Consider the following 26,764-nt stretch of genomic DNA (forward strand, 5'->3'; position numbering starts at 1 on the left):
TCTTTTTCCCTCCACTAAAAAGTCTTTTGCTTGCCTCTTTTATGAGAGATAATTTGCCCCATTCCATTTCTCCCTGTCTCCTCCCAATATATTTCTCTCTCACCCCTTAATTTCATTTTTTTAAGATATGATCCTATCCTATTTAATTCACTCTGTGCTCTCTGTCTTTGTGTGTGTGTGTGTGTGTGTGTGTGTGTGTGTGTAATCCCACCCACTACCCAGATACTGAAAAGTTTCAAGAGTTACAAATATTGTCTTTCCATGTAGGAATGTAAACAGTTCAACTTTTGTAAGTCCCTTATGACTTCTCTTTGCTGTTTACCTTATCATGCTTCTCTTCATTCTTGTGTCTGAAAGTCAAATTTTCTTTTCAGCTCTGGTCTTTTCATCAAGAATGCTTGAAAGTCCCCAATTTCATTGAAAGACCATTTTTTCCCCTGAAGTATTATACTCAGTTTTGCTGGGTAGGTGATTCTTGGTTTTAGTCCTAGTTCCTTTGACTTCTGGAATATCCTATTCCATGCCCTTCGATCCCTTAATGTAGAAGCTGCTAGATCTTGTGTTATCCTGATTGTATTTCCACAATACTTGAATTGCTTCTTTCTAGCTGCTTGCAATATTTTCTCCTTGACCAGGGAACTCTGGAATTTGGCCACAATGTTCCTAGGAGTTTCTCTTTTTGGATCTCTTTCAGGCGGTGTTCTGTGGATTCCTTGAATACTTATTTTGCCCTCTGGTTCTAGAATCTCAGGGCAGTTTTCCTTGATAATTTCATGAAAGATGATGTCTAGGCTCTTTTTTGATCATGCCTTTCAGGTAGGCCCATAATTTTTAAATTGTCTCTGTTGGATCTATTTTCCAGGTCAGTTGTATTTCCAATGAGATATTTCACATTATCTTCCATTTTTTCATTCTTTTGGTTTTGTTTTGTGATTTCTTGGTTTCTCATAAAGTCATTAGCCTCCATCTGTTCCATTCTAATTTTAAAAGAACTATTTTCTTCAGTGAGCTTTTGAACCTCCTTTTCCATTTGGTTAATTCTGCTTTTGAAAGCATTCTTCTCCTCATTGGCTTTTTGACCCTCTTTTGCCAATTGAGTTAGCCTATTTTTCAAGGTGTTATTTTCTTCAGCATTTTTTTGGGTCTCCTTTAGCAAGGTATTGACCTGCTTTTCATGCTTTTCTTTCATCTCTGTCATTTCTCTTCCCAGTTTTTCCTCCACCTTTCTTACTTGATTTTCAAAATCCTTTTTGAGCTCTTCCATGGCCTGAGCCCATGGTATATTTATTTTGGATATGTGGGATACAGAAGCCTTGACTTCTGTGTCTTTCCCTGATGGTAAGCATTGTTCTTCCTCATCAGAAAGGAAGGGAGGAATTATCTGTTCACCAAGAAAGTAACCTTCTATAGTCTTATTTTTTTTCCTTTTCTGGGCATTTTCCCAGCTAGTGACTTGACTTTCCACTCCCACCATGCCTCCAGATCCCTTAACTCTTTTCTTTAAAAAAAAAAGAAAAATAAATAAATAAAAGTAACAGAAAACTCTGTTACAGGAAGATTGTTATGGAAAGCATTGTGTTGCAATGATGGGTGTTTGGGTGCCTGTGCAGGCACCCCAGTTCCAAGATCACATTTCTCTCTAGCCTCAAAACACTACCGTGGCAGTTTCTCCCCAGCGCAAGGACACTATGCCTACTAATTTCTCATAATTGGGTGCAAGCAAAACACTTCTCTCTGTCTCTGGTATAGTAACAAACTGCACCGGTAGGAATTATTAGTTTGAACTGGCTTTATCATAAAGACATTCAGTGCCCACTGGACTGTCCATATGTACCCTTACCTAGTTATCTGCTTCCTAGACTCCTACTTATGTGTATCCTAGATTTTAGACATATGCAGACTTCCTACATCTATCTTGTCTAACGAGACATTGCTGAGGATAGACTGGGCAATCCTCCGTCTGACTTAGCGACGTAGTAGGCATAAAACCACACTTCCGTGTAGCTCTGCCTTGAACTTTTTCCTGGTGAACTCTGGGTAAAACGCCTGCACAGTAGATATTAAAAGTGCCTATTCCTTTAAGAACTGACCACTCCATCTTGATGTCAAGGTCCTCTTCCAGAAGGACGGACAAACACAACAACCACAACTCCTTAACCACTCCTAAACTTATTAATATATTTGGCTCACATTCTACTATAGAATATTCTCTATAAGCTTTAACTTTTAGATCGCTGGTTCCCTAAGAACATTTGCATCCTATATAACATATCCATAAACTTCCCAATTTGACTTAAAGATGGCTTGAGTCCATGAATTCATGTTTGGGAACTCTGGTCTTTGGGGTTCCTGAACCTCTCAAACCCCTTCAGCAAGGATCATTTGATTTTCTCTCCTGACTCTAATAAAGTGCTTCAGAGCCATAACACAGTCATAACTCCTATTTATCTTGTACTCTAAAGTTTACAAACCTGTTCCATCAACAGTAGTCCTCTGAGACAGACAGGGCCAAGAAAATTAAGCTGGTTTGACAGAGGCTCAGGAGGAAATGGAGGCCGATGGAGGGAAAGGGCTGGTCCAAGATCATGCGACTAGAGTGTGTGGAGGTGGATGGACTCCAATGCCAGGCCCAGCTGGGCTTCCAGGCCCAGCACTGTTCCCAGTGCCAGAGGCTGGAACAAACAACAGCCACCGCCACTCACAGAACTCATCCACATTTAATTTAAAATAAGCCAAGACCCAGCTATCTCAAACTTGCAGCATATTCAATTCATCAGAGGAAGGAGGATTCCCTCAGCCCTTCTCTATCAAAATTCCATCCAATCAGCAGCTTCCCTAATGATAACACTGCTTGCAGAAAACTCTCTTAGGGATGATAGAAGAGAAAAGTAGTGAATTTAATAGTTTGATTTAATCTAATAAGCACTTATTAGGTGCCTACTATGTGCCAGGCATTTGAGTCACAAAAACACAAATGAAACAGCTCCTGGCCTCAAGGAGGTTACATTCTCTTCAGGGATACAAAGCAGAGACAGATGAGTAAATGCAAAATGAATTCAAAAGAATATAAAGGGGTTACAATATAGGGTGAGGATGAATAACTGCGGTGGATCAAGAAGGGTCTCTTGGAGGAAGAAGTATCCATGCTAAGTTTTAAGAAAAGTTAGAAGGATTCTGAAAGATGTTGCCAGACCAGACTGACTCCAGATAGATGACTGTTAAATCTTCAGTGTGAGCATTTCTATCTCAGTAATCAGAAAATTCAACAAATGAGAGTTTAACTCATTGGTTCATTGATTGTCTATATTTATGAACCTAAAGAAGTAGATGTTAACAGCGCCGACTGAATTTAAAGGCATACCTTGAGTACATGATATTAAACATTTACCACCTCGTTGATGCATGTAGGTGAAGAGGGAGGGATTGCCAGGTGTGGTAACGGGTCTGTGCAAAGCCACATGGTGAGAGATATCGAGGCTCCTCTGTGTTGAGTTACAGGCTCATAGAGATGCCTGGAACACTAAGAGTTTAAAGACTTCTCCCAGGTCACAGAGGTTTTCAGAGGTGAATTTCTTGATGTTAGGGCCAGTTTGGTGTCCATTGTGCTTTGCCACCTCTCTTCACAGTAAATATCGGTAAGTACAATGGTGGTAACACCTTAACAGTTAAGAGTTAGTGGTAGTTTTAACAGTAGTGGGTGGTAGTTTAACAGTCCAGGGAATCAGAATGTTTGAGGGAAATGGTCCTTGGTCCAAGGATCAGTGGGGAGGGGGATATTCCCAGAGGTGTGGAGGAGAAGAAAAGTCTTCAGGGATTGGGGAGAGACACTGGGGCCATATTGGCTTCAGTGCAAAGTACACAAAAGGGACTAACCTGTAATTAGACCAGAAAAATTGGCAGAAGTCTAATTGGCAAGGGCTCCAAGTACCAAACAAGCAAAGTTTGTTTTGGATGTTAGAGGCAAAGGGAGTCACCGGAGATGACTGAGCAGTTGGGGACACGATCACATCTGTGTTTTAGGACCATTAATTTTTCAGCAGTGTGGAGGATGAGTTGGAATGAGGAGATACTGAAGGCTGGGACACCTGTTCACATTATTGCAACGATGTAGGCCAGAGATGATGAGAGCCTGGTTCCTCAAGATGTCGTGGAAGGAGAAGCGACAGTATTTGGTAACTGCTTGGAAACTGGAGCTTATGGAGATTCACACAAACACACAAGCAACAATCTCAAGTGTGGATGCAAGGCAGGCATCTTCCACATCCACAAGGAAGGTACAAGAACAAATAGGTTTTAAACTCCCCTAGAGAAACGTGGATTAGACATTCCTAGAGCCACCTGCCCCTGAGGCTTGAAAAATAACAAAAGAAGAAACCAAAACAACGAATGAAATTCGCTTTTAGAAACCTTTAGAGCTGCCTGGTCAGAGGCCAGACTAATGATCCCTCAAGGGTCTGCCATGCCTAGAGAAGCAGGATCCTAAGGAGGTCATTAGACTACCTGGAGTGTCCTCAGCTGATGTGGATCTGCCAGTACCTTTCCAGTCCTCGTGGGGTTGCAGTCTCTATCAAATCACCAGAGACAAAGACACTAGGAGGAAGCCCAGCTAATTTCTGTTAGGTGTGGCCCCTGCCAGGGATGGGATTTCCTGAGGCCCAGACCTTGGCTCCCCATGGCAGCCATCTGTCCTCACTCAATCTTTTAGTGCCATTGCCTATTTCCATCCAATGAAGTACAGGGGATGAATGACGCTGATAAATGCCAGGTGGTGACAACTACAGAGACCAGTAGTGGAGGAATAAAACATCCCAATTCCTTATTTTCTATATGAAGGAAACTTTTGTTACATGGAAGTAGGTGACTGAGTCATCTCCTCTGGTGTTCAGATTCACCAACAAGGTTTCAGTCTGTCTATTTAACAGAATCCAAGAGACCCAAGGAGCAAGGGACAGCCAAAGTTCCTGGGACATTTCAGCATTGTAGCATGATGGATCCAAGTTTATTTAACTAGAACAAGGACATTGGACACATGACTAGGTTGTCTCCAAGCCCTAGGGATGGATGGAGCCACACACAACATTTCAACTCTGATCTCTGTGCTTTTGTCAAAGACAGTCCCTAGCCTAGGATTTCCTCTAAACAGTTCAACAAGCACATAGAACGCATTTACGATGTGAAAGTCCTCAGCTGGGAGCTGGGAAAGCAAACAGAAATTAAACCTCTCTGCCCTCAAAGACAGACAGAACATTGGGCCCGGAGTCAGGAAGCTGTGAGTTCAAATGTCACCTTTGTGGCACCTTGTAACTCTGGGCCAGTCATTTAATTTCTCAGACCCTTCATTCCCTCATCTATAAAATAGGGTTAATGATTGATAGCACCTACTTCATAGGAGTATGGGTCTTGAATTAGATTGTGTTTGGAAAGCTTTTCTGTGGACCATAAAGCACTTCATAATGTCATTTATAATTGTCAAACAGATGAAGGATACGTGATTGTCTCAGTGAGGGGAACTCTCAGTGTGGAAACCCCCTCTGCTTATGCAAATTGTGATCTGTGTGTAGCTTCATAGTACAGTACCTGGCCCACTGGAGGCACTTGACAAATGTTAATTAGTTGGTGAATTAATTGATTTGTAGGGATATTGTAAAGGGTTCCCTGAAGCTCATGGTAAATGACTCATTCAGGGTCACACAGCTATTAAGTATCAAAGGTGATACTTCCTCACTCTGCTATCCCAGGCTGACAGCTATAATAATGAGGTATAAATAAAGAGGAAAGCTACACAAACACACATACACACATATAATATAGTTTACATATGCCAAAGCATGATCCATAGAAAGGAAGAGGAAGGAAGTTAGGTTTAAAAGCTGATTGGTTGGTTACCATCTGATATACAGACAATACAAAGTGGACCAATACATTCCTTTTCAATTCTTATCTCTGCCCAGGGTAAAATGACTAATGAATAATTGGGTTGAATTTCTATAATAAAATCCAAGATACATTATGTTTCAAACACCACTTGGCACCCTCAATCTGATTTATTTCCTTGGTCATTTAGGAATCATCTGTCAATGACTTTTCTTCGTAGAAAATATGACTGGTCCAAGCTGAGCTATACCACTGAACTGACTTCATTAGTCTTTTTAATTCCTTGTTCACGACAGTTTTGCCAATCAAGATGAAGTCAATACCTGAACCCTCAAGACTACCCCCAGGATGGCACTGTGAGCACTGGTAGCTTTTAGAATGGGTCCTCTCATACTGAGCCAAAAGGATTTCTGGATTCCACAACAGTAAGCAACAGAAGAAATTCCAAGCCCAGAATGAAAGACTCTGGCGATCACCTAGTTAGAACATAGCTGTTTCTTTATGAGGATACTGAGAACCAAAGAAGGATAAAGGAAGAAGGAATGAGATAGGGGTTCTATCATGGTCAGCCTATTCTGCCCACCCCAAAGGCAAGATTCTCTTTAAGTTTGTCAAAATGTTCCCTAACAATTCTAAAGGACAAAGAGGCTCAACTCTCAGAAAGGATTACAAACTGAAAACATCCACTGTACAATTTCCATAATACAACTGCTGGCCAACTCCAGTCTTGTTCTCTGAGATTCATTCTCCATATCAGTGCCAGATTGGTGTACACTAGGCGGTAAGCTATCCATGTCACACCTCTGTTCGATCTTCCACAGATATATAGAGAAAGCATAAGACAGAATTTATTAAGCACTGAATATCTGTGGGATCTGTGCTAAATGCTGAGGATACAAGTATAAGAAAGCAAGATCAACCCTCGGCTCAAGGATCTTAGATTCTAGTGAGGAAAGACAACACCTAAAGAGAGAAGTAGAAAGGGAAGGGAGGAGAGACTGTGTCCAAAGGAGATCCCAGTAAACATCCCAGGAGCCTGGCTCCTAGACAAATAGGGAGAAAGCTCACCTCTGAGAGCCTGAGGTGATTCCACAGACAGAGTGCCAGATTCTGAGTAGGGGAGGTTGAGTCCCCACTGGGGAAGGTTCAGTCATTTGCCTGCCCTCCATAATTCAATGCCACTTAAATATCCTGAACTCTCAGTACTCTCAACTAAATTTCAAACACTTTCTGAACCTGTCAGTACTAACTATTTAGCACATGGAGATTTCCAGGAAGGGTGGGAACCTCCTGGAGTAATTTGTACTTCAGAAATTTAACTAGTGTGATCATAAGGCAATCCTCCCTTTAAATTAGATCAGGACGTTTGGGGAAATCTTATCTGATCAGTACTGTCAGAAACGCAATAAGATTTTGCAGAATCACAGCCTTTCAGAGCTTGAAGGGACTCCAGAGGCATTTGGTCCAATTCAGTGATGCTCAAGAATTCCCAGCTGGTAGAAATCTGGTCTGCTTAAACATCCTCATGAGGGGAACTCAGGCAGCCCTTTCCCCTTTGGAACTTCTCCCTCCTAAGAAGTTTTCCTTCCTATCAAGCCCAAATCTTTGGAAATTTTACACACTAGGAAGTGCTACCTTACATCCAGTCTAAACCAATGAATGTAGTGAAAGCAGCAATAGCCTACCTCTTGGGCATAGTGTTGTCAGGTTATTTTCATCACCTGTAAATAGTTATATTTGGCATGACGCAAAAAATTCCTCTTTGTGATGAGTAGCCTAATTTTGGCTTTTTAGAGCCAAATGAAAAGCAATTAGTGACTAATGTTAATAAGTACACCTTCAGAAAAAAATAATGATTTGGGTAGATGAGAGGGCTTGAAGCAAATGAATTTAGCCTAAGGAATACCCTCCTCTGCATTCTCTGTGCCTTCTCCCAGCAGGTGAGGCAGGTAGGTGGTATTATAGTGCATAGCCCTGGGCACTTGGAGTTGGAAAGAAGTGAGTTTGAATCTGGGCTCAGATACTTAGTAGCCATAGGACTCTACACCAGTCATTTAAGGTCTTGTCAGTTTCAATTTCCTTACATGTAAGATAAGGATGCTACCCTTCAGTGTGATTGTGAGGAACAAACAAGTTGTTTAAACCCCTTGAAAATCAGCCTTAAAAGCCCAATGGAAATGCCAGCTGTTATTTAGATAACTCCAACTCATGTTCACATTCACATTTTTGTTAGAAATGAGAATCCTCCTTAGAGTTAAAGAAAGATAGCCAGAGCTCTCTGAAAAAAACAAATGTTGAAAAACAAATTCCTAATCTCTTCCATCTAATATTCCAAAATACCCATCCTTAAACTCTCACTCAGAGCTTCAAAGCCCCAGAGGCAGGTCCATTTCCTTGACTGCCCTGGACAGATGTCAGAGGTATTCCCAGAAGAAGCATAAAGATTGAAGGCTCAGCTGCCAGATTTCCCTCTGTTGTTCCTCTGGGGATCTCAGGAGTGAAGGTGATGGTGATGTTGACTGCCCATGTAAGAAGAAGCCAGATCCAGCTGAGTGACATCTGGTCAGCAGCTGACTATTTCAGAGACACCTCTGGGCAGAGGTAAGCAGAGGAATAAGAGGTGAGAGGGGAAAAAAAAAACCCAGATATTTGATCTACATCCAGGATTCTTAACCCAAGGATCCTGGACCTCTCTGTTCTGATCATGGTATTTGAATACAATCAGTTTCCTTTGTGTCTCATTTTTTATGTATTTCCTATGTATTATATTTTAAGCATTTAATAACATTTTTTCCTGAGGAGGCCATAGGTTTCAACAAAGGGGTGTGTGACATTAAGAGGATTAAGAACACTCATAAAAGATTTCTGCCATTCACCAGTGAGAAACCACACAGTTTCTTGTGCCTTTTTTTATTATTAAAGTTAGACTTGGTGGAACAAATACCATTAAAATTGTGAAGAGTGAAACAGATGTGATCATTCATTGCTAGTAGAATTGAAAACTCAGAATTCTTTTTTTAAAGAGAGTAGTCTATCACATCCCAAAGGAAATTAGAAAAATAATTTCATCCTTAATGTTAGACTTTTGCCCCAGTAATTCTATTGCTGGGGTTATATCTAGAGTGGCAAGAAAAAAAAAAGATTAGAAACCACCCAGCTGGAGTTGGTATGGAAGAGTGAGTTCAGAGGTTGTGGGGTTGTATCCTGACTTCGGTGCTGTGGGGCATGGAGCAAGTCTCATCCCTAGAACAAGGATCATTTATTTGTCCATCATTAAGGGGACACTTAAGAAAAAGATAATTCCCAGTATTTTTATACCAACTTGAGGTATTGACTTAGAAAAAAACAAGCTTATTTGTGCATATATATATATATATATATGTATATACGAGTGTATGTATACACACACATATCAATCCATCAAAATCAATAGAATTTTCATTTTCATCAGATTTGGGAGGCACAGGGGACTGTCATGGGTGGCATCTCAGCCTGGGAACCTGGGGTTTGTCTCCCCTGAGAGGTGTCTCTCACCCAGAATTAGAGCCAATAGGTGTCAGAGACAAGATATGAACTCAGATCATCTCAATTTAAAGGATGCCTCTCTCTCACAGCTGTGTGCAAACTACAGAACAAGTCATCACAGGCTCAAATATGACAGACACCCTTCTGACTCAGTCTACCCTGTCTGACTTGAAGTCAGTTGCCATTTGAATCTAATGATCTAACCTTTTAACAAAAAGACCCTTCAAAAATCAAATGGAAAAGGAAGGTTAGTTTGCTAGATCTGAGAACTCAGCTACCTAGAAAGATTCCCCTTGCTCCTGCCTCTGAGTCCAGTGAATTCTCAGCAAACCAGTTTACCCAGACACGATGTTCTTAGTAAATGTTAAAGGAAGTCACCTGCATCACTCCAGACTTAGATCCAGGAGGTATCTTATTTGTGAGCCAGATCTCCAGTGGATCCTCTGTTTTCCATACTGGGTAGCAGAGAGTAAGAGCAAGGATTACTTTTATTTCACTATGGAACACAGGCTTCCATACTCAGCCTCAACACCCTTAGATCTGCTAACAACACCCTAAACCAGGTAGGTGACTGAAGTAGGGGTAAAGGTTAGGTATCAACCTCCAAATCTAGAAAGGGTCATAAATAATAAAGAGTCTACCTAGCTGAAGTGAGTAGCCAAATTTAGGAGGAAAAGTAAAGCTCTTTCATAAGGTGGCATGTTTTAAAGTGGCATTTGGATGGGTAAAAGGGCATCCCATTTCATAAACACACATCAGGCAACCCACCTGTGTCACTGCTGGCCAATAAAAACAGCCTACCTTGTGAGGCTGCTGCTAAAATAGGTAAAAATATTTTTTTTCTAATCTACCCATGAGGACTGAGGAAATAAAATGTAATGTTACTATAGAACCCAACAAAATGATGATTCACTTAGAGCTGGAAAGGGCCTTGGAGGCCCTCTCATCCAAATTCCCTTTTTTACAAATGAGGAAACTGAGACCCAGAGAGTAAATAGTTGAGCCACGATTTGAACTCAAGTCCTCTAGTTTCAGCACCAAAGTTCTTTGCCACAAGGTTCACTTCACTTGCCTTATCTACAATTGCTTAGCTTTTTGACAATCCCTATCATCATCATCATCATCACAGAGATTTCATAGACCAGTTATAGTTTAGGTAAATGTCAGATCTTTATTTTCATATATTCAGAAATCAATTTCCTAATTTGCCATTTTCCATTCCTTAAAGCCTCCTTTTTGTCACAGCTCTCTTCTGTGAGACTCAGGTTTTCCTACATTATCTGTCTCTTATTCTTAACAAGTTCATTTCTCTGAACATATAGTGAAGAGTAATTAGTAAAGGAGCCCTGGATTTTCCCATAGGTCCTCACTTTCTTTACTGCCCAGATCATGGAGCGCATGCATTTTTTGTTGTGTAATTCTTATTTCTCTGTGTTTTCATTAACCAATTTTGGTTGCTTGTCAACATTAGTAACTTAAAGCTTCCATAAGACTTTTGGAGTACCCTGTGTATACACATGTATATGTATGTGTATGAGATGCGTATGTGTATACATGTAAGTATGTATACACACATGATAGATATCGATATATATTGATCTAAACATACATAAAGGAAAACTTGTGCTCCCTTTATTCCCACTCAAGTCTTTTGTTCCTCATCATGAAGTGAGCTCAGGAGCATTGAGCAAATTTGAAACAAAATGTAAATATGATCATAGCTATGGTGGATGAGCAGGGAAAGCAGTGGATTTGGAACCAAAGGAGCTGGGTTCAAATCCTATCTGTCACTTAGCACCTCAGTGACCTAGGGTAAGTCTCCTAACTCTCTGTCAAATGAGAAGGCTGGATTATATGTCTTCTAAGGTCCATTCTAGCTCTAAATGTATGGTATTTGATATCTCCAAAACTGATTCACCAAATTTTATGCCTAATGGGTAAGGGTCAAAAAATTAAAATATGTTGCATACAATATAATTACAAAACATTAACTATAACAATACTAAAGGGCAGGTGGATATTGATCGATTGTAAGAAATGATCTCTCTGGGGAATGAAACATCTTCTTTATGTCAGTAGTGGGGAAGGGAGGTGGAGAAGGTATTGAATTGCCTGGAACATATGATGTCAGACATACTGGGCTATTTATATTTTTCTTTCTTTCCTTCCTTCCTTCCTTCCTTTCTTCTTTCTGTTATTCCAAGGAAAATTTCAATGGTTGGCAGCAGTTTAAAACGAGAGAACATTGGTGTAATTTCTTTAGAAAGCTTTTTTAAATTTTTGGAAGTAACTGATCCGTACTTGTTAGAGTGCCCTTTAAAGCAGAAGCATCAAACTCATGGCAGTCACAAAACTTCTGAATGCTGCCAAAACCAGATTTAAATGTAATAGGACATGTCTAACAAAATAAATTTAAAAAATTAACAAAATAGCTCTCTCCAAACTCGACTCGGCGGCCGCCGCGGGTACCTCAGCAGCAGCATGTCCCACCGGAAGTTCTCCGCTCCCAGGCATGGCTCTCTGGGCTTCCTGCCTCAAAAGAGAAGCAGCAGGCACCGGGGGAAGGTTAAGAGCTTCCCCAAAGATGACCCCTCCAAGCCCATCCATCTGACTGCCTTTCTGGGCTACAAGGCAGGCATGACCCATATTGTTCGAGAGGTGGACAGGCCCGGCTCAAAGGTCAATAAGAAGGAAGTGGTCGAGGCTGTGACGATCGTGGAGACGCCCCCCATGGTCATTGTGGGCATCGTGGGCTATGTGCAAACCCCACGAGGCCTGCGAAGCTTTAAAACCATCTTTGCCGAGCACATCAGCGATGAGTGTAAGAGGCGGTTCTATAAGAATTGGCATAAGTCCAAGAAGAAGGCCTTCACCAAGTATTGCAAAAAGTGGCAAGATGAGGATGGCAAAAAGCAGCTGGAGAAAGATTTGAGCAGCATGAAGAAGTACTGCCAGGTGATCCGCGTCATTGCCCACACCCAGATGCGCCTGCTCCCTCTGAGGCAGAAGAAATCTCACCTGATGGAGATCCAGGTGAATGGCGGTAGCGTGGCTGAGAAACTGGACTGGGCCCGTGAGAAGCTGGAGCAGCAGGTGCCCGTGTCCACCGTGTTTGGGCAAGACGAGATGATTGATGTCATTGGGGTGACAAAGGGCAAGGGTTACAAAGGTGTCACTAGCCGCTGGCACACCAAGAAACTGCCCCGAAAAACCCACCGAGGACTGCGTAAGGTGGCATGTATTGGAGCTTGGCATCCTGCCCGGGTGGCCTTCTCTGTGGCTCGAGCTGGTCAGAAGGGCTACCACCATCACACTGAGATCAACAAAAAGATCTATAAGATTGGCCAGGGCTTCCAGATCAAGGATGGCAAACTGATCAAAAACAATGCATCCACAGATTATGATCTGTCCGACAAGAGCATCAATCCTCTGGGAGGCTTTGTCCACTACGGTGAAGTGACCAATGACTTTATCATGCTGAAAGGCTGTGTCGTTGGGACGAAGAAACGTGTCCTCACTCTGCGAAAGTCTCTGCTGGTACAGACCAAACGTCGTGCCCTGGAGAAGATTGACCTGAAGTTTATCGACACCACATCCAAATTTGGCCACGGTCGGTTCCAGACTGTGGAGGAGAAAAAAGCTTTCATGGGACCACTCAAAAAGGACCGAGTCGCAAAAGAAGAAGTTGCCTGATGTTTCCAGACCAATTTGGAGCTGGTGGATTCTCAATAAATTTTTCACAATTAAAAAAAAAAAAAAAAAAAAATTAACAAAATAAATAAAAATGCAGTACAGCATAGATAATGTTGAGTTATGGTTTTCTAAGTCATTATGTGACCATAGGCATTCTTTTCTTTTTTCTTCTTTTTTATTATGACAATCATCTGCATTTTATTTCTATTTTTACAGAGTAATGACTGAAGCCTGGTTTGTGTGTGTACAGTGGGGACAGTTGATCTGCCAAAGAATAGTGCGGTGTCAGAATGGGCATCTGAAAAATGTGTCTTAATCACGGTAACTAGAAAATATTCTTCTGTCTGATCATCAAATGTGATGAAACCTGAGAATGTTACATGCATTAACATAATAGGTACTACCCTATAATTAAGTCTTACTTGGGAAATGGTCTTTTACAAAAGTGCCTGGAGGTACAAACTGTCCAAGTAATAAACAAAAGGGCATCTTTTTAACAAAGAGTTAATCAAATATATCAAATGATTACAACTTGGCGACTTTCAGAAAAGCTGCTAATCAGGCTCAATGACACACTGTCCGACAATTTCCCGTAAGTTGGGGCTCTCCATCGCAGCTGCTACTCTCTCCTCGTCATTGATTTGTTTATTTATATCTTCTGTGGAGTGGGTTCCTTCAGAAATGTAGACTTCCAACTTATGTCTGAAAGGTAAACACCTCCGAAGTTTTACTCTTAAGCAAAGCCCAATAAGAGTGGCCAGAGAACAACGTGGTACTGTGGGTGTCAACCTGATAATAACGATAATCTTCTTCATATATCTCTTTAACTTCCACACAACTTTCTGTTACCACTTCCAGTTCTTCTAAAGTATTGGGCTTCTCCTGGTCCCGGATGGTTCGAATTAGATCGTAAACCTCGAGCTCTTTCTCTTCCATGATCCGGGGCTACCAGGCAGCTCCCTCGAGAGCCATGGGACTCTGCTCAGTGCCCAGGAAAGCAGCCTAGACACTTGCTCCATCCTCCCGCTCTGCCATCCCTCTAGGCATTCTTTTCTATCTGAGTTTGATTCCACTCCATTCAAGAAGCAAGGTATGATTGATAGAAGAATGCCTGGCCCATAGAGGGTGCTTTTAAAAATGCCTGTTGACTGATTGATGGATGGATGAAGACACTTGAGAATATAAGATGACTGAAGATTGAATGTGACAATGGGCAGGGCAAGAGCACAGCTATGGCCCATCCAGCATCAGTAGCCTCATGTTCAGGCCAAATCAGGACAGCCTACTTCCAATGCCTCATGTGGCTCTGCCCCACCCCCAGTCTAGTTTGTCCTGGTACATCATGGGCTTGTTGCCAGGATCAAATAAGATAATGGATGTGAGTATGCTTTGGAAATTGCAAAGCGCTACCCAAATCTAGGAGATAATTATCATCATTGATGCAGCAGTGAACAATTAGCCTGGCACAGAATTTCATGGTGCCTATAGTGGAGAGGAGGGGGAGGGGGGAAAGGGGGGGGTTGAAATCGAGGAGGGGGAGGGGAAGAGCTTCAAATAGGGATCTTGATTCCAAAGGGGCTCCCTCCCAACTCCTTGAGAGGATTCTGATGCAGGCCTTAGAGGGTGATGGGGGGTGGGGGAGCCGGGTGGTACAGAATTAGGGCATGGCCACATGAGTCAGGGCTAGAGACTTGGGAGCTGAGAGGTCCCAGACAGCAGAAAGATCTGGCTGGGAGCCAGAGCTTCCAGGCTTGGAACAGAGTGGGTTCCAGTGTCAAGAAAGGATGTGGAGTCAAAACCCAAAGCAGAATCAAGGTCAAAGATCTGGCACTAGGTGAGAAAGAAGAGGAGGTCAGAGAGCTAGATTAGGCATTTTCTCCATACTGGTTGGCTTGTGGGAATATACAAGAGTAGAAGCCCCTCCAGAAGAGGATGCTCACCCTTAGGACTGGGCATTATTTTTAGGAAGGGCATCAGAGTCAGAATATGTGAGTCAACAAGCCCTCATATTCTGGGCAGTGTGAATCCCAAGACAAAAATGAAACTGTCCCTTATCCCAAGAAATTTCCATTCATCCAGAGGAGGGCTCCAGGATGTTCCCAGTGGGGCCACCAGTACAGTAAGAGCATGCTCTGGGTCAGGTCACAGAAGGACCAGTCAAAGGAAATATGGATGCCTGACTTAGAGACAAGTAGAGACTGTCTTTAAGTATCTGAAAGGCTAGGCTGGGCAGGGAGAGAGATGAGACTGATTCCGCTCAGTCTAGTAGCAAAAGATGGTAAGTAAACAGAGGTATAAAACCTGGAATAACCAAAGCCTTCCCAGAGTGCAATGGGCTGCCTAAGGAAGTGGCCAATGCCCCATCAGGGGAGGTTTTTAGGGAAGGGATGGATGCCCACTTGTCAAGAATATGATAGAAGGGAAATCTCCTTGACCATGGGTTGGATGAGGATCATGGCTTTAGAGCTGGTGAGGCCATTAGAAGTCATGATGTCCAACTTCCTGTTTGCACAGGAGAGAAAACTGTGCAGCTGGTAAGCAACACAGCCAGGATTCAGACACAGGCCCTCTGACTCCAAACTGAGAAATCTCTCCTCTGCCCACTTGGGATGGCCACTGCTTCTGGGACTTTCCTGGACTGCTTGGGACTAGAGGGCTGTCTTCATTGATTTCTCCCCCCCTACCACCACCATCCCCTCATTTGTTATACACTCTTTAGCTCTTCATCAGCATAATTTACAAGGACATGTGGGAGGGCAGACTAAAATAACTCAAAGGGACATGATGAGGGTTACAATAGCTGGGACAATGCTTTAGAGTCAAGGCAAAAGCTGACACTGTGAACATAAGGGATTATTTGTATTAATACCATCGTTGTATTCCTGGAGGAGAGTCTCGATTGCCCTGGTAAACAGAGGGCTCTCCTTGGAGCTAGGAAGAGAGCCAGAGGATAAAAGTTCTCCCTCTGGCATTCCATGTGGAGAACCTTGGGAAGGTCACTGACATGCTCTCCTTTCTCATCTCTGCCTTCTGACTTCCTTTGAGTCTCAGCTAAAATCCTCCCTTTTACAAGAAGTCTTTCCTGATCTCCTTGTGTTGCTGCTAGGGCCTTCCTTCTGTGGTTATCTTCACTTCTCCTGTATATATCTGAAGTGATTTTATATCTATATGTATATATATATATATGTATATATATGTATAGATATACATATGTATAGATATATGTATGTATATATGCGTGTGTATTCATATATATTTCCTCCCCTATTTGATTGCAAGCGTTTCGAGGCCAGGGGAGTCTTTTACCTATCTTTGAATCTCCAGAACTCAACACAATTCCTGGCACGTAGCAGGTATTCATAAATGCTTACTGACTAAGTGATCAGTCTTGGTGCCTCTAGAAACTCCCTGAGACCAAGTTAAAGAGAGTTCTGGATTTACATTGGTGGAGTAAATCTCTAGACCAGGAGTTCTCTGAAAGACAATGAAATCAGTACTCTGAACCAAAACCAAATGTGTTCTTGAAAGTACTGTACAATGATTTTTTAAAAAGTAAACTACTTTCAATGTACTTTAATGAAATTTGGAGCATCTTTAATCAAAGAAATTTTGTCATTGTTGTTAGAGAGTGTCAGTATCATCTTCCCCATGACTTTCCTCATAATCTCTATAATTTTCCAATCTAAAATGCCCTTCCCTTGCCACAGCTTCTACCTTATCTTAAGAAGACCAAGGTGCCCCACTGCATTCAGGGTCATCTCCAGTCGTCCTGATGAATATCTGGCCACTGGACCCAAGTGACTCTGGAGGAGAAAGTGAGGTTAATGTCTTTGCTCAGCCCTCCCTCATCAAAATCCAATTCACTTTCAGGTCATGGCATCATCTTCCTGATGTCATGGTCCTCCTTGAGAATGAAGAATGAACAACAGTAACACTGAATCTCCCCAATTAGAACATGAGCTACTTGAGGGCAAACAATATCTTCCCTCTTGTATTTGTATCTCCAGGACTTAGCATAGTGCCTGGTATACAACAGGTGCTAAATGCATACTTTTCCATTCTTTTCTTTCTTACTTGAAAAAGAATCTTAAAGGTGATCTATTTGGAGCCTAACCAAAAGCAAGAATCTTTTGTGCTCCATCCACAATAAAGGATGTGTGTGAAAAGATTTTATGGTGAACATTTTTGTAAAACCACTAGCTTGTCTGTTTTCTGGCTCCAAATGTTGGCCTACTAGGTTTGCATAAAACAGGATATACCTGCATTCCTTAAAACAACACACACACACACACACACACACACACACACACACACACACATCCATGCAAACACAGCCTAGACTATGCTGTGTATTAATTCTTGGCCAAGGAAGATCAAAGTATCAGTTTTAGTGACCTCATTACTTTTTGGAACATTCAGAAGAGCAGTTATATTGCTTTGAGGTTGGAAATATTTGCCATGGTAAACCATGGAGCTCATTTTTTGGAGAGCACCTGTGAGATTACTTACGTTTTTAAAATTGATTCAGCAAATGATTGTTTCAGTCTTACAGATACATTGTATTGACATTGGCAGAGCTTTATTAAACCAGTCATCCGGCATAACATACAGGTAAAATTCTTCTACATACATCATATAGCATATATATTCACATTCATATATATATATATATGTACATATTCACATACACACATATATTACACGTTTTTCCCCTGGCTGTTACAGGTACGATGGAGTGACATCACGTAATCCCAGGATTTCAGTCTAGAAAGAACCTTGGAAAGCATTTAGCCCAACCCAGGATTTTGTGAATGACGAAATTCTGTCACTCAGAGATGAGGTGACTTCCTTCCCTAAGGCCCCAGGGCTAGAATCCTATAGGACTTATGAAGTCAGTTGGGATTCAAAGTCACATGTGATCCAATACACTGGATGAATGATTTACTTCACTTTGTCCTTGATTCAAAATTAAAGACAAATTGGAACTATTTGTGATGAAAATAAACAAACCTTAGCTATGTCTCAGGAGCCCTGCCTGGTACTTCAGCCTTTCTGGTATCATTGAGCGAATTCCAACACGTATCAATTAATGACACACAACATACTGGTTTAGCAAAGAATGTGCAGGCAAAATTCAAATTATTAGGAGCACAGGATGGATGCTAGAGGGTATGACCTTAGGGAATTCCTTTATTTCTCTGGGCCTCAGTTTCCTCAACTACAAAAAAGGGGGAGGGAGAGCGGTGAACCAGATGAGATCTCATGTCCCTTCTACTCAAAATCTACGGTCCTAGGATCTAGTACAACCATCTGTTTTACAGATGAGGAAATAGGTGAGGTGCCTTGACTAAGGTCATATAGGAGGTAAGTAGCAGAGTTAGGATTTCAATCCCGGTCCTTGGTGTTCTGTGAATGAGACAATCCATTCTCTCAGTTTTGAGCATTCTTTCCGACTGATCCCTCATACCTGGAACATTTTCCCTCTTCATCTCTACCTACTGACTTCTCTGACTTCCTTTCAGTCCCAATAAAAGCCCACCTTTTACAGGAAGCTTTCCTCAATCCCTCTTAATTCTAATTTCTTCCCTCTGCTAATTATTTCCTGCTTCTATTTCATATGGCTTTTCTGTATGTATTTGTTTGCTATTGTCTTCCCCATTAGACTAGGATGTCCAGGAGTGTCTTCGGTCTCTTTTTGTATCTCCCACATTTAGCATGATGCTTGGCACATAGTAAGTGTTTAATAAATGCTCATTGACTGACTGGCTCTGGTTTCTAATCTAGTACTCCTTGGTGCTTCTTTCTGTATCCCATAACTCACATTGTGGCTCCTTTGTTGGGCATCCTGAGAGTTGATTCAGGAGACTATGAGACGAGCACTCAGACAAGTAGGAGAACACAGCTCTGTGGATTCGCCCCACACTTCTTTCTCTGCAGCATGACAGCATACCTCTTCATACTAAGGGCCTGAGAAACACTGCAGACTTCATGGACTCCCTGATTTAAGGCTTTCCTTGCAGGTCAAAGTCACCCCCAAAAACAAACAAACAAAAATATAACTTTGAAAGCAACCCACAATGCCCATCAAAATCAGGCAGGAAAAGAGGCTGGGGGGGGGGGGACAGGGGAAGGGAGGAAGAGGTGGGGGTGGGGAAGAGAGATCTCCTGGGGGAGGAGAGAGTCCTCCAGGGCTGAAACTAAGTCAACATCAGAGGGCAGCTTCAACCAATTCCTGCCCAGCCCAGTGCCTCTATTGATTGAGCTCAAGATTGGCCCATTATTTTTCTCGAACAGATTTTTGTTCTTCCCCCACAACATAATTTGTCTCTCTCTCTCCCTTGGCTTTTTTAGTTAAAAACAAGAGAGATGAAGCTTGAAACCTAATTAAGGAAATGGCTTATGTAAAAGGAAACAGTCAGAGATCATTATTCACATGGTAACTCTTGTTAGTTTTGGAGGAGAACCTAATGAATAATCTACAGCCCGGTGCACTTAATATCACATTGTAGATGTCCTGGCCTTTTAAAAAATAACATAAGCAATTGGGATAAAAAGCAAATAAGCACACATTCATCCCTCTGCTTCCCACATATGGAAATCTGTACTCCTGTTATTTGGGGAATAGAATGTAATGATAAAGGTCACCCACTTCAATGTCACGTGTTCTGTTTGGTGGTGTACATTGACCTTGAATTCAGGAGAGATTTCCACTCAGCTTACTAGCTGCATGACCCAAGGCAAGTCACTTCCACTCTTTGAGACTCAGTTTCCTTCTCTATAAAACGAGGGTGAAATAATTACACCCTCCCTTCCAGAGATATGGTGGCAAAAAATTCTGTCAAACTCAAATCATAATATAAATGTGAGTTGTTGGTAACACTATTGTTACCTTATGGCAATACCAAACAATTGCTATTGCTACAATAGCAAAGCCAATATGTCACATTTAAATGGCCAGCGACATCTCCTGATGTCTGAGAGCTTTCTACTCAATGATTGCAGGGCTTCTAGACCTGGGTCCACACCTGAGGTTACTGTCATAACAAAGGTGGGGCCAACAGGGTTTGGTTTGGAGGTCTCAAGTGTAATGCTGACAGCACTAACGCTCAGAATTATCGAATTTTGAAATTGAAGGAAGTCTCAGTAACCACCCAGTCCAACCCATATTCAAAGACAAATCCCCACTAGTGGATCCAAGAATGGGTCATCTAACTCCTTTGAAGAGCCTCAGTCAGGGACAATCCTCTACTTCCCATGACAGCCCATCCTTCTACTGCACAGCTCTTCGTTGTCAGGAAGCTTTCCTGGCATCAAGCCCAAATGTCTCTCTCTACAATGGTCACTCAACACTCCCACTTCTGTCCTCTGAGGTCCAAAAAAAAAAAAAAAAAGAACCCCTCTGAATGTTCCCTTCTCCAGGTGAAGTGTCTCCAGTTTTTTTTCACCTGTCTTTCAGTGGCCTAGAAACAGAAAGGCTCATTTAGTTCCTGGTTAGGAAAAACTACATAGAAGAGGAATCACCCTGTCAGTCCTGCTTCCCTATGACCAGCAGTTCTACCCTCAGTGAGCTCCTCCCTGGTTTGGCTCTATCTTGCCCCCCCACTCACACACATCTGGTAGCACACTCCCCATCAGTGACCTCACCGGGTCCCAAGTTACCTGCATATATCCTAGTCCCTTAAACCCCACAGGGCAGGCACTTGGATTCTCTCCCAGGGCATCTAGTGTCCTGGGATCTATTCTGCCCATGATATGATTTACACTTAAAATTTAGTTTAAGGGTACATTTCATGCTACTTACACAAGGTATCTTTCTATTAACCCATCCAAGGGAACCAATCATTTTTGTTATGCTTCTAGCTAAGGTAGAAGGAAACAAATCCTAAGACTGCAGATCTAATCCTGAGGGACCTTAGAGGGCATCTGGTCCAATCTCCTCATTTTACTGATGAAGATACCAAGGTCCAGAGAGGTTAAGGGACAGAGAACCATGGGACCACAGCTATAGTTCTTGAAGAGACCTCAAAGTCCATCTAATAGAATCGCTTCGTTTTATAGATGAGGAAATTGAGACTAAGAGAGGGTAAGGGACATAGAACCATAGGATCATAGACGTGGGCCTAGAAGGGACATCAAAAGCCATCTATTCCAACTCATTTTTCGGAGATGAGGAAACTGAGGCAAAAGAATTTAGTTGACAAAGAAGGATTTGAACCCAGGTCTTTCTGGCTCCAACTCCAGGACCCTATCCACCAAACCATGCCACCTCAGGGAGGAAGTAACCAAAACTCTCCTCTCATGCTCCAAGCAAACCTTCCTACCAAAGTGCTGCTCTGAGGTAGGGAGGAGGAAAGGTTAGCAAAGAAAACAAGACAATGGAAAGGAAACATGAGTTGCTAAAGAGTAGATCAAAGGAGAAGCTCTGGGGAGGTCTGTTACATCTGCTCTCCTTCCCTGCCTCAAACACTGGGGTCTCCCAAGAAAAAGACCACGTTCTAGGCTCTCTAGAATAGACATCACTCTCTATGTAAGAGCGTGCCTTCAGGAACCAGCATCAAGGCTTGACCATCCCATGACACAGACCTGCTTAGTTAAGGGAGCAGATGGAGTTTTATTTGTTTGTCTTAATTCATGATTACTCAACCCAGTCACTCAACAAATATGTATTAAGTGACTACTGCATACAGAGCACTATGGCTGGTACTAGGGATTACATGCAATGTGGTCTCTATCTCCATGGAACTAAGAATCTGAAGAATTTCAGAGACTGGATGCAGCCTGCAACTCCCACCTCAATGTCCTGGGCTCTCAGTGGACTGGGGTTTTCCAAATCTAGCCTCCTTCATCCCACCTCCAACACCATTCTGCTTTCTACCTCTACCTCTGACAATAATCATTAAATCACATGGGTATTCCTCCAAAGGGAATGTTAATAAATTACCCTATGGGTAACCTCACCATCCCTGAGAATTCCTAGAACAAAAGACCCTTCTGGGAATACCCCAATCCTATTTGTGTTAACTTATAGAACATAACTCACCTACCCATCCACTTATCACTGGAGAAACAAATGGCAAACTGCTCCAGTAGCCTTGCAAAGAAAATCCCAGATGGGATCACAAAGAGTCATACAAGACAGAAAAGCAACTTTACAACAACAGAAAGCATTTATCACAATGTCTGATACAGAGTAAATGCCCAATGATACATAGTACATGCATTTTCATTCATTTTCACTTATTCCTTACATATGTCTGATATTTTGCCCTCAGTGAACTCATCACGACACCCAGGCGAGCTATATACAAAAAGAATTGCTAGGTTCAATGGTGAAGGACATTGGTAATCTTTAAAAGATCTTAGAAAACAGTGCCATAGAACTATATAAGGGCAAATGTTTCAGATTGAGAAACAAATTCCTACTTCATAATATTTTATTTTTCCAAGGACATGTACAGATAGTTTTCAACATTCAATTTTATAAGATTCTGAGTTCCCAATTTTTTCTCCCTCCCTCTTTCCCTCCCCAAGATGGAAAACAATCTGATATAGATTATACATGTACAATCATGTTAAACATATTTCCACATTAGTCATGTTGTAAAAGAAGAAGCAGAACAAAAGGGAAAAAAACATAAAACGAAAAAAAGAATGAACTTCGATCTGCGTTCGGACTCCATAACTCTTTCTCAGGATGTGCGTAGCATTTTCTATCATGAGATTTTTGAAAATGTCTTCCATCATTGCATTGCTGAGAAGAGCTAAGTCTGTCATAATGGGTCATCACATGTTGCTATCACTATGTACAATGTTCTCCTGATGGTGCTCACTTCATTCAGCATCAGTTCATGTAAATCTTTCCAGGTCTGTCTGAAATTTGCTTGCTCATCATTTCTTACGGCACAATAGTATTCCATTACATTCATATGCCACAATTTGTTCAGACATTCCCCAATTGATGCTCATGCCCTCAATTTTCAATTCTTTGCTATCACAAAAAGAGCTGCTATAAATATGTTTGTACATATGAGCCTTTTCCCCTTTTTTATGACTTTATTAGGATACAGACGTAGTAGTAGTATTGCTGGATCAAAGGGTATGCAGTTTTATAGCCCTTTAGAATAGTTCCAAATTGCTCTCCAGAATGGTTGGATTAGTTCACAACTCTACTAACAATGTTCCAATTTTCCCAGCTTTTCCCCAAGAGCAAATGATCCAAATTAAAAAAAAAAAAAAAAAGATTAAAGTCTACATCCTATAGGCCACTGAGCTTGATTTTCATTACCAGAAAAACTGTTAAATATATTATCAAACGGATGATTAGTGAGCATTTAGAAAGGGAAAAGATGATTATCAAAAATCAGCCTGGCTTCATCAAGAACGCGTAATAGAGTAATTTCATTTCCTTTATTGATGTGCTCTCTAGGATAATAAATCAGAAGAGTGATATAAACACAGCAGGCCTATTTTTCCTTAAAGTTTTTTATTAATTCTCACAATACTTGTAGACAAGACAGAGAGATTCTGACAAGATGACAGTATATTTAGGAGGCTTCAGACCTGACCAGGTGTCTGTGTTCCATGTATAACGGATTGATGTAAACACAGGGATATGGGTTTGGCTTGGAATCTTTCAACATGCTTACCAATGATTTAGATAAAGCCATAGAAGATTTACCTGCCAAAAGTACAGATGACTTGGAACTGGGAGAGAGAGCTTATATGTTAAATAACAGAGTCAGACTCAGTCTAGAAGAATAAACAAATACTATCCACTTCATGAGTAAAAAAAGGAAGAGATAAGTCTAGACAATAATTTTGGGGGAAAAGATCTGGGAGTTACCATAAACTGCAATACATGTCCACATTCTTCCAAGGCAGAGAAAAAAAAACTAACATAATCCTAGGCTACGTTAAAAGAAGACTAGGAGAGGTGTGGCAGGCCTGTTGTCCTCTGTATTTGGCAGGCCACCTCAGAGCATCATGTTCATTTCCAAACACCTCATGTGAAGGAAAATATTGGCCAACTAGAATACATGTAAAGAGGAAGGAAACCAGGAAGCAAAGGTGACTAGAGACCACAGGATGATTTGTCAAAGGAAGAAACTGTGTTTGTTTAAAGCAGGGTCAGGGAACCTGTGGCTAGAGACCATGTGACCCTCAAGGTCCTCAAGTGTGGTCCTTTGGATCCAAACTTCACAGGATAAATCCCCTTAATAAAAGGATTTTTTCTGTAACACTTGGACTCAGTCAAAAGGCCATATCCAAGGACCTAGAAGGCCACGGGTGGCCTCGAGGCCTCAGGTTCCTCACCCTTTGCTTAAACTAAGAGAAAAGTTTTGTTGGGAGAGAGATACAACAGCTGGCTTGAAATATTTGAAGGAGATAATGTAGAAAAAGGATTAGACATGGGCAAAACTAGAAGGAAAGGTCAGAATTTGTAAAGAAGCAGATTTTGACTTTATATAAGGTAAAAAAAAAAAACCACCTTTTCTAATAACTAGAGCTCCCCAAGAGTGAAATAGGCTGCCTTTGGTAGTCGTAAGTTTCCCATTACTGGAGGGCTACAAGCAGAAGCTCAAGAATCATTTGCTAAGGACATTGTAGAAGGATCGTAAGATCCAAGCTATGGAACTGGAATGGATCTCAGAGACACCCAGGTCCAACTCCCCTAATTTTACATATGAGGAAACTGAAGTACAGAGAGGGGAAGACATTTGCCTAAGGTCATACAGGAAGTAAACTCAAAATTTAGAGTAGATGAACTCAATGGAACTTCCAAGTGGAAGATCCTGTGATTCTCTGAAAATAGAGGCCCCTTCCAGCTTTAATTCCTGTGGTCTTTTTATCCCCAATTAATCATCTTTACCTGTGGGATGGTGCTTAGGATTCATCTATTCATGACCTTGGTTTTATTGGATGAAGCAAGAGATGACTGTTGGACACTGATATACCACTTCAAACTTTGCACTTAATAGCTCATTATCTCCATTTTACAGATGAGAAAACTAGGATTCCTAAAGACTAAATGTCTTATCAATAATCACACAGCTAATATGTATCTGAAATAACATTCGAATCCAGCTCTTTTGACACAAAATCCAGCCTTCCATCCTCGCTGGCTGACTGTCTAATACTATGTCAAAAGTTACAAAAGGTCATAAGCCCATTACTAATCTAAATGTTCTCTAGTGTCTAATGTTTTAACTCTGAAACTATGATTTGTGAATTCCAACTCCTTTCCCCAGGTAATCACTCAAAATATTTAGAAATATACATTTAATTAACATGAAGATGTAGAGAGGGAGAGGGAATGGGATATGTGATTTACCTGGCATACTGCACTCCCAGGTAGGGGACTTTCCCACTACATCTCTCCAACTCATTCATTGTCTTAGTGGTTTATCTAGCTTGACAACAGATGAACTCCAGTTTGTCGAGTCAGGTTAACAAGTGCTTGCCAAGGAACTTGTAGGTTCCCAGACCAACTAGGCACCCACCATTGATCAAATAGATTCATGACTTGTATCATTACTGCACAAATTCATTATTTGCATTTTTAACTCATGGGCCTCTTCAGACCCTAAAAGAATCGCAAAGCCTGATAATCTATATTCGCATCTTCTCACTGGTTCCCAGGACTAATTTGGCTGAAAGACATTTCTACTTGGAAGAGACAGCTGGGAGTAGTAGATAGAGAACTGGTCTCTGAGCCAGGAAATTCTGGGTTCAAGTCCTACTTTCTGAATGATCTGGGTAGATCTCTAAAACTGAATGGCAGAAAAAGTGCAAATTGGCCTTGGTAAGGGGAGTTTCCTCACCTGAGAGTTCCCTGTATCAATAGAATGACAGTTTCAGTCCCTATCCCTCTACTATCTGCTATACAAAGAGTATGCCATGAAGGATGAGGCCAGACCAATGAGTAAACCATCAAGTTGAAAGTAGGGTGCCAAGCAGAGTCCACATAGGCTAAATGTGGCGGATTGATTCAGTTCAACAATTCTCTGATAAGCCCTTAGCCTGCGCCTGTGGCCAGGCTACCCAAGGATAGACAGCAGTAGCCTCCATTTGCCAACATCTTTGGGCTAGTACTTCACATGAAAGCAGACCAAGGGCTGAGGAGAGTATCCCCCACAATGTACTGTATGTGAGGGAAATCATTCCTGTTACACTAGACTCTCTTCCCCCAACAGAGACCCAAAGAAGATCAGCTCTTCCTCAGCTTTCATTAGCAGCTTGAATTTTGTTTAACAATTTGCCTCCTACTGTGATGCACAGGGACCTAGAAAAGACATAGAACATCAATAAGATGCAATCACTACCCAGAGATGATCTGAGCACGCTTGGGGGTACAGTAGCCATTCGCAAAAAGCTGGCACTGCCCAAGACACACATCTTTGTGCAGCCCCAGTTTGGCAGGGGGAGGAATGAAAGATAACTTCATTACTGAGGTGCCATGTGTGAGTGAGCTCATGGTCCCTGCCCTCCTCTTACCCAGCCCTAGCTCAGCTCCTCACAAGCCCCAGTGGCAGCTGGGAGATGGAGTGCTGGGCTCCTCAGTCCTCACCCAAACCATCACCTGCTCAGTGGTACCCAGGACGTCCATTACTCAACTCCATGCTGAAAGCCATGAGAGAGAATGTTAAAAGATGCTGAATTGAGCAGAGTTCAT

At 41.8% G+C, this 26,764-nt stretch overlaps 1 protein-coding gene and 2 pseudogenes across 2 annotated transcripts in view; 1 reads left to right on the top strand and 2 right to left on the bottom strand.

The window, feature by feature from the left end:
- The window catches only part of CACNA2D3 (calcium voltage-gated channel auxiliary subunit alpha2delta 3), a 1,103,218-nt gene that overhangs the window by 901,023 nt on the left and 175,431 nt on the right, over positions 1 to 26,764 (bottom strand). The gene's annotated exons all lie outside the window — the stretch shown is intronic.
- On the top strand, positions 11,837 to 13,160 carry LOC140497723 (large ribosomal subunit protein uL3 pseudogene; annotated as a pseudogene).
- On the bottom strand, positions 13,644 to 14,237 carry LOC140531776 (cytosolic iron-sulfur assembly component 2A pseudogene; annotated as a pseudogene).

This window comes from Notamacropus eugenii, chromosome 3 (assembly GCF_028372415.1).
Source record: "Notamacropus eugenii isolate mMacEug1 chromosome 3, mMacEug1.pri_v2, whole genome shotgun sequence".
Classification (NCBI taxonomy): Eukaryota; Metazoa; Chordata; class Mammalia; order Diprotodontia; family Macropodidae; genus Notamacropus; species Notamacropus eugenii.